This window comes from Bison bison, unplaced genomic scaffold (genome assembly GCF_000754665.1).
Source record: "Bison bison bison isolate TAMUID 2011002044 unplaced genomic scaffold, Bison_UMD1.0 scf7180017864254, whole genome shotgun sequence".
In the NCBI taxonomy this organism is placed as follows: domain Eukaryota; kingdom Metazoa; phylum Chordata; class Mammalia; order Artiodactyla; family Bovidae; genus Bison; species Bison bison.
Window position 1 is genome coordinate 1,708,549 of NW_011494826.1, and position 8,161 is coordinate 1,716,709.

Sequence of the window (8,161 nt, forward strand, 5' to 3'; positions counted from 1 at the left end):
AAACAGATAATACAGAAGAAAGTGATTAGCACAGTGCTTGGTACACAGTAAGTACTCAAGAAACTTTCAGGCAGCTGGCTAGGGATTTCTATATTCACGTACACGTCATCCTTATTGAGTTTCACATCCCCCGGCATCTCTGATTTCCCCTCATTTCTTCTATTTCCTGATTTCTTCATTCATTTCTTTTTTTCCTGGTGCAACATCTGTATCCCCCAAATTCTTCACTTCTTAATTTTAAAAAAGTTGAGGGATAATTTACACACAGTACCAGATACATGTCTTAGGTATTCAGTTCAGTGTGTTATGTCAATTGTATTCACAAACACAACCATTTAAAACAAGATATAGAACATTTCTATCACCTCCAAAAAGTTTCTATGTGACCCTTTACAATCAATTACCCCCATACCAGGGGCAACCTTTTTGACTTCTGACTTCTATTATTGTTGATTAATTTTGGCCATTCATGGATTTCATATAAATGAATTATGCAGTATATACTCTTTCATATCCCCCTTCTTTTGATCAACCTAATGCTTTTAAGATTCCCCATATTCTTGTGTACCAGTAGTATTTTGTTGCATGCATATATTACAATTTGATTATCCTTTTTCTTGTTAATGGACAACCGGGTTGTGTCCAATTTGAAACTGTTATGAGTAATGCTACTATGAACATTGCCATGTAATTATTTTTGTAGATGTATCTTTTGATTTCTCTTGGGTAATCCTTAGCAGTGGAATTGCTGAGTTGTAGGGTAGATGCCTGCTTATCTTTTTGAGACACTGCCATTTTTTTTCAATGTGGTTAAAAAATCATTTCAAATCCTTAAGCTTGTAACATCTAACTCCACTGAAAGCTGATTAAGTAACCATACTGGCAATGACCCATTTGTGTCTGGTCCCTGTCTTCTGTCAACTCCAAAATGATTCCCAGGCCAGTAAAACAAATTTGAAAAAGAAAGAGATGAATGTAAAGAGCAATAGGTGAATGTAGACTTGTCTGATGGTAGAATGTACAAAACGGAACAGCAAGAAAGCACTTCCCTGCTGATTCAGACCATGAAACGAATCATTTTTAAGACTGCGTACTACTTGAGTGAAGTGTGAGCCTAAATCATAGGTTCTCCAGCTGGGTGGATGAAGCTCTTGGCTTCAACAGACAGACTGAATAATCTTTGGGGGCCAGGGGTGGGTGACGGATGGTAGGGACATTAATTGCTTTCCATTGGCTGGTTGAGTTGGTTGTAAAGGGAAAGGCCTGCCCTAGCCCCGAAGAGCTTACATCTGTTTCTCATACAGCTCACCACCCGTGCTGCTTCAACCATCTCCTACTGCTGGCCAGGCTACCACTTTATTGATTTCTCCCCCTGCCCTTTTAAAAAGATGAAAGTTCCTAAAAGCTTTTTGTATGCAAGTATGTGTGTTTGTATGCGTGTGTGTGTTGGTGACAATATTTAGGTTAGCAAACTAAACAGCAGCTAGAAACCATCAGTTTGTGTGTGTGGGTGTGTGTGTGTTTAACCAATTACTCAAAGATTGGGCACCCCCAGTGGCGGAGCTGGCAGAAGCATAACAATTAGAATGTGATGACAACAACTTAAAGATAATTAGTTGACAATGACTTGAGACCTCATCAACCCCTTTAACACCTCATGGTTTATGATTAAAATGAAATACTTGGAGAGCATTTTAAGCACATCTTGTCTCACTACCAGCAGCTGTTAAGGTAGAGCTACAGTATTTGGTGTTCTTTGATATGGCTCCCATTCTTTATAACCAAGAACAATAATTATTCCAAACAGTTATCATTATTCTATGGACATCAATGGATTAAGGATCTGTGTTTTTACTCAGAAACCTATTTTTTTACTTCTTTCCCCAACACTCTCCCATTCTCATCCAGACTTTTAAGTAAATGATGGTCAAACTTTTAAAAGTCAGCCCCATTGTCCTTATAAATTACATGGGTTGATAACGTCAACTGTGATTTTTACTGAAATCACAATCCAATTGAGAATTTACAACTGGAGGATTCCACCATGAGGACTCACAGGTGTGTTTAGATGAAACTGGGATATTTCACAAACCTGCTAACCTCAGGCTTCAGTAAACAAATGTTTTTCATTTTTCTTGATGGGCCCTCAATACATATTTAATAGATGAATTGATGCTGAGATTCCACTATCTTCCAAACTTGGTTCAGTTCCACGTTGCCTCTAAAACAGACACCATTTAAAACACTGGAAGTGAAACCTAGTGGTTCTATCCTTCATTACTAAATATCTCTTAAGAAAGAAGTTTCAGTGCTTCTGGGATAATCTGATTATAATACATGTTAAACTGCAAACATCAGACAACATTTGAATATGTAAGAAGGTTTGAAATAAACTTTATTTGATTATAAAATGTTGATCACCTATAAAACTATAGTCTCTTTTTAAGCTATAGTCTTAATCAGTTGTACTATTTCGATATATAATCAGTTGTACTGTTTAGACATTACAACCAATTATTTGAGTGAGGAAGTTTCATACTAATAAGGCCAATACTGCTAAGTTTCTCCATTTTTAAAATAATGATCTTTCACTGAGAAGCAGCTTCTCGAATCCTCTCCTCGACTCCTACTCAGCTTCGGCCTCCTCGCCTCCTCTCCAGCCTCCACCATGTCCATCAGGGTGACCCAGAAGTCCTACAAGGTGTCTACCTCTGCCCCCAGGTCCTTCAGCAGCCGCTCCTACACCAGTGGGCCCGGCTCCCGCATCAGCTCCTCGGCCTTTTCCCGAGTGGGCAGCGGCAGCACCTTTCGGGGCGGCCTGGGCACCGGCATGAGCATGGCTGGAAGCTACGGTGGGGCCCCAGGTTTGGGGGGCATCACAGCTGTCACCGTGAACCAGAGCCTGCTGAGCCCCCTCAAGCTGGAGGTGGATCCCAACATCCAGGCCGTCCGCACCCAAGAGAAGGAGCAGATCAAGACCCTCAACAACAAATTTGCCTCCTTCATCGACAAGGTGCGGCACCTGGAGCAGCAGAACAAGGTTCTGGAGACCAAATGGAACCTCCTGCAGCAGCAGAAGACTGCCCGGAGCAACATAGACAACATGTTTGAGAGCTACATTAACAACCTCCGTCGGCAGCTGGAAACTCTGGCCCAGGAGAAGCTGAAGCTGGAAGTGGAGCTTGGCAACATGCAGGGGCTGGTGGAGGACTTTAAGACCAAGTATGAGGATGAAATCCAAAAGCACACAGACATGGAGAATGAATTTCTCATCATCAAGAAGGATGTGGATGAAGCTTACATGAACAAGGTAGAGCTAGAGTCCCGCCTGGAAGGGCTGACTGATGAGATCAACTTCTACAGGCAACTGTATGAAGAGGAGATCCATGAGATGCAGTCTCAGATTTCTGACACGTCTGTGGTCCTGTCCATGGACAACAACCGCAACCTGGACCTAGATGGCATCATCGCTGAGGTCAAGGCCCAGTATGAGGAGATCGCCAACCGCAGCCGGGCTGAGGCCGAGACCATGTACCAAATCAAGTATGAGGAGCTGCAGACACTGGCTGGGAAGCACGGGGATGACCTTCGTCGCACGAAGACGGAGATTCCTGAGATGAACCGGAACATCAACCGTCTCCAGGCTGAGATCGAGGGTCTCAAAGGCCAGAGGGCTTCCCTGGAGGCTGCCATCGCTGACGCTGAGCAGCGTGGTGAGATGGCTGTTAAGGATGCTCAGGCCAAGCTGGAGGCCGCTCTGAGGAACGCCAAGCAGGACATGGCGCAGCAGCTGCACGAGTACCAGGAGCTCATGAATGACAAGCTGGCTCTGGACGTGGAGATTGCCACCTACAGGAAGCTGCTGGAAGGCGAGGAGAGCCGGCTGGAGTCTGGGATGCAGAACATGAGTATCCACACCAAGACCACCAGTGGCTACGCAGGTGGACTGACTTCGTCCTACGGGACCCCTGGCTTCAAATACAGCCTGAGCCCCGGCTCCTTCAGCCGCACCAGTTCCAAGGCTGTGGTTGTGAAGAAGATTGAGACTCGAGATGGGAAGCTGGTGTCCGAGTCCTCTGATGTCCTGTCCAAGTGAAAGGCTCCTGCGGTCCCTCCCAGCCTCCCCCGCTCATTGGCTCCTGCAGATGGAGCTGTGCAGGGGAGCATCTGCATAGGAGACCTGAGGTTTCGCCCCTGTCCTCTGCCCACACCTGGCGGGAGTCGACTGCCGGGGGTTGCCCCTTTCACCCATGACCCCACCTAAAAGCCAATGTAAGCGTCTTTTTCAGAATAAATCCAATTTGAGTATCTTTTTTTTTTTCAAAATAAAGCTTCAGTTGGCTCTGCCAAAAAAAAAATAAATAAAAAATAAAATAAAATAATGATCTTTAACCTTTTGAGGGGTCACAGACCCATTTTAGAATATGTGGAAACTGCTGATCTGCAAAAAAAAACCTCTATTCACTTACATGCCAAGTTAATAGAATTTCCTGGGATCTATAGATTCCCGATTAATATTCTTTTATCATCAGTAATATAGAGGTGATTTTAATCTTCCAGACATGTTGGTGACAATCTATAAAACAGAAGGGGAAATGGACCATTTATGAACATATTGTGTTCAAATTAAAACTATGTTAGCCAATCAGAAAAACGGTGTCTTGTTATAAAAATAAGGTCAAGTATGCAGTGGATGTTTATTGAAAAGATTTATTGACCAGAGTTCTGAGCAAGGGCTTCTCACAATATAATCTATATGACTCCAACAAAATTAAGAGAGATGCTTGTTTAAAATGCATATTCCTCGGCTCCATTTTTGGCCGAATAAACTGGCATCTCCTGTGATGGGAGCTGGTATCCTATAGCACAGCTGAACCAATTTCCAGGTGATTCTAATACACAGTTAAGACTGTCTCTTAACATGCTCATTCTTAACACTTAGCTTATGTCTTTTGCAAAGAGCTTTATTTATATTAGTATTGTTAGTCAGTCAATGTGGATGAAGATCTTACATAAACATCCAGAAAATGCCTTTGATAACTCCAATTTGGATAGTGGATGTCATCAGGGAGAGAGCCCTTGGAAGGCAGCTGCAAACAATTGTCACTCCACTGCACTTAGCATCAGAGTCAGGCCACTTTAGATTGGCCCATCACATTGTTTCATTTTTTGGTCCTTAGTCATTTGTTACAATAAAAATTAAGTTACAGGGAAGGAACACTGTGACAGGATAATGGACTCCTGCTCAGAAGAAACCAGCCTGCCTCCAATTCATCACAGCATTTATAGTGCATTAGAAGACATTACAGTGACAACATCATTCCTTTGGGGCAGGAAGAAAAACCAGATTGAGTGGAAAAGAGGGAATTTACTTCATGAACTTGGCAAAAGTGAAATAAAAATAGAATCCCGGAGCGGTTTAAATTGCCATGTTCAGCAAAGGACAAGGGAAAAGCTAACCATCTCTGAGGCTAACGTTCCAACGTGTTAAAAAAAAAAAAAATTAGCTTAGTTCACCTTGTATCACATGAGTAGTTTGTGGGTTAAAATGAAACGGTTGCCTAAGGAATAACAGAGAGGCATGGGAGAAAATGGGCCAAGTTAAGGCAATTTAAAATGATTAAAGCCCACAGAATATTTTGCAAATATAAAATCCTGGAGAGAAGCTTAATAATAATATTTGTCCAATGGACTGAGCCAAAGATATCCATATTGTCTAGGTATTTTAATTGGAAGCCTGAAGTATCATTATAAAATCATAAGAAATCTGTGTCTGTGTTCTCGTAAAAGTAAAAATGGTTGTTTGATGTTAGAAAGCAATGTTTTGAAAAGTAGGAGCTACAGGAATAGCATTGGGTAGGCAAGTCTGGCAATTTAGACCTGGGAACTTAATAACTTTATAGTATTTTTACTATTATACCCACACTATGTTAAGCCTGGGGGGAAAAAATGAGAGGGCACCAGGCAACTTGGTATAATGGAAACAATGTCTTCATTCGCTGAATGTTTTTTTTTTAAGTGCCATTTTTCTAAACTACACTTTTTTAGAAAGTAACATTTTTTTTTTTTTTTGTAGATCTCAGATCTCTCTGGTGGGGCGAAGTGGGGAGGGGAGATTCTGGTTTTCTCCTTAATAAAATCTTTAATTCACTTAAGAATCAATTTGAACAAAAATCTGTGTGGTCTCATTTTCTTCTCCTGTCAATCTGTGTTATTTCCAGGGTGAAAGGTAATTTTGACCGTAAACATGGTTTCTATCACCCATTTCTAATTTTAACCTATTTGTCTCCATTTGATTTACATTGGGTCTAGAGCAAATTAACTATTGTGAGCTTTTATTGAAAATTAATTAGGTGGCTAAAGTGCCCATGGCAGTCTCTGCCAGTGCATGTTTCTCTCCGGGTCGCCAGCCTTCTCCAGTTAAAACACCTAGCAACTTAAAATATCCATAAAACCAATGATATAATTAGTTCCAGAGTGGAACTCAATCTCTTTGAAATCAGATGCTTTCTTCTAGTGCTGAAGGGCCATGCTATAGCCAGCATTTTATGGTATCAGGGGATTTTCCTGGGGGTAAAGAATAGCTCATTGCAGCTGAATCATCTCACGTGACTTACAATAGGAGTCCCTGTGGTACCAAATACAGTTGCATCTCTGATCAGATTCCTAAGTCAAAGCAAGGAGATGAGGGAAGCTGGGCTTACCATACTGTAAATATAAAAAACAAGCTACCCATGAGCGTGTGTGTGTGTGTGTGAAGAGAGAGAGATCTTATACTTAAGAAAAGCCAGAAAAAAAAAAAAAAAAGAAAAGCCAGGATGTAAATGTGATTTATTGTAAATAGTTCCACAACATTAAAATGAGTTTTTATTTTCGATGTATGCCGCTTCAAAGAAGAGCTCTGTGGGCTCATAAAAATGCAGAGAACAAATAGGGGCCTCTAAGTCCAATTTATATGCCATGCCCACTGTGCACCGAGACGCATATAATCTGTAAAATGTCAGCTTCAAAGTTCCACCGAAATGGGTGTTAACCCTGACCTCTGGCCTCGCTGCCTCTGGCTGGGCCTGCGTGCTTTCTTTACCAGCTGTTTTAGATAAATGTGTTCCATTTTTAAGAGATTGTCTCAGCGTTTTTTTTTACATGAATAGTGGTAATATTATTAACTCTCACTGGAGAAACCAGCTTTTCTAAGAGGGTTTTACAGAGGAACCAATCATTTCATGACCCATGCAGAGAGGAGTGGATTAATAAATATGTCATTGTCCTGAAAATATTTAAACAACACTGGGAGAAAAGAGCAAGGCACACAACAAAAGGAAAGCATATTAGTAGTGTTTCCTGTCAAAATTCACAGAGGAAGCACTTTATTTAGACCATTTTCTCCATAAAGAGACATGGCGGGCCAAAATAAACATAGTGAAGGAATCTGGTTTATCCCACTTTGGAGATTGGAGACCATCAGCTCAACCAATGTTATGAGACCAAAACCAGGTTTTCTCTCTTGAGGCTGCTAAGTAAAGCCATCGACAGAGGCAAGTGGATAGACTTAGTGAATCCATAGTGCACAGTTAAGTGGTACACACTGGTACCATTTCTTACAGGGCTGAGCAGAATAATTCACTTACGAGGCTCAACAAGCAGAAAATTCAGAGATACATATATAAAATTTTCATGTGGGGGATTTACCCAACCAAGACTATAAACAACGGTTTCAGAGTCCGGGGATGTTTTTCCATTTCCACAGAACAAAGTAAATCCTGACAATGTTTACTGAGTACCTGGATTGCCTGGATGCCATATAGTTCTTGATGGGAAATGGGTTTAAAGACATGTTGTTGTTCAATCACTAAGCTGTGTCCAGCTCTTTGTGACCCCATGGACTGCAGCATGCCAGACTTCTCTATCCTTCACCATCTCCTGGAGCTTGCTCAAACTCATGTCCATTGTGTCAATGATGCCACCTAACTGTCCCATCCCCTGTCACCCCCTTCTCCTCCTGCCTGCAATCTCTCCCAGAATCAGGGTCTTTTCCAGTGAGTTGGCTCATCAGGTGGCCAAAATATTGGAACTTCAGCTTCAGCATCATTCCTTCCAGTGAATATTTAGGTTTTATTTTCTTTAAGAATTGACCGGTTTGATCCCCTTGCAGTCCAAGGGA

General features: G+C 41.7%; 1 pseudogene across 1 annotated transcript; it reads left to right on the top strand.

Annotated features, from left to right (window-relative positions):
- The first annotated feature begins 2,596 nt into the window (after window positions 1-2,596).
- On the top strand, window positions 2,597-4,358 carry LOC104994170 (annotated as a pseudogene). Its single transcript, XR_825918.1, has one exon. The product of XR_825918.1 is annotated as a keratin, type II cytoskeletal 8 pseudogene (transcript).
- Window positions 4,359-8,161: the final 3,803 nt, after the last annotated feature.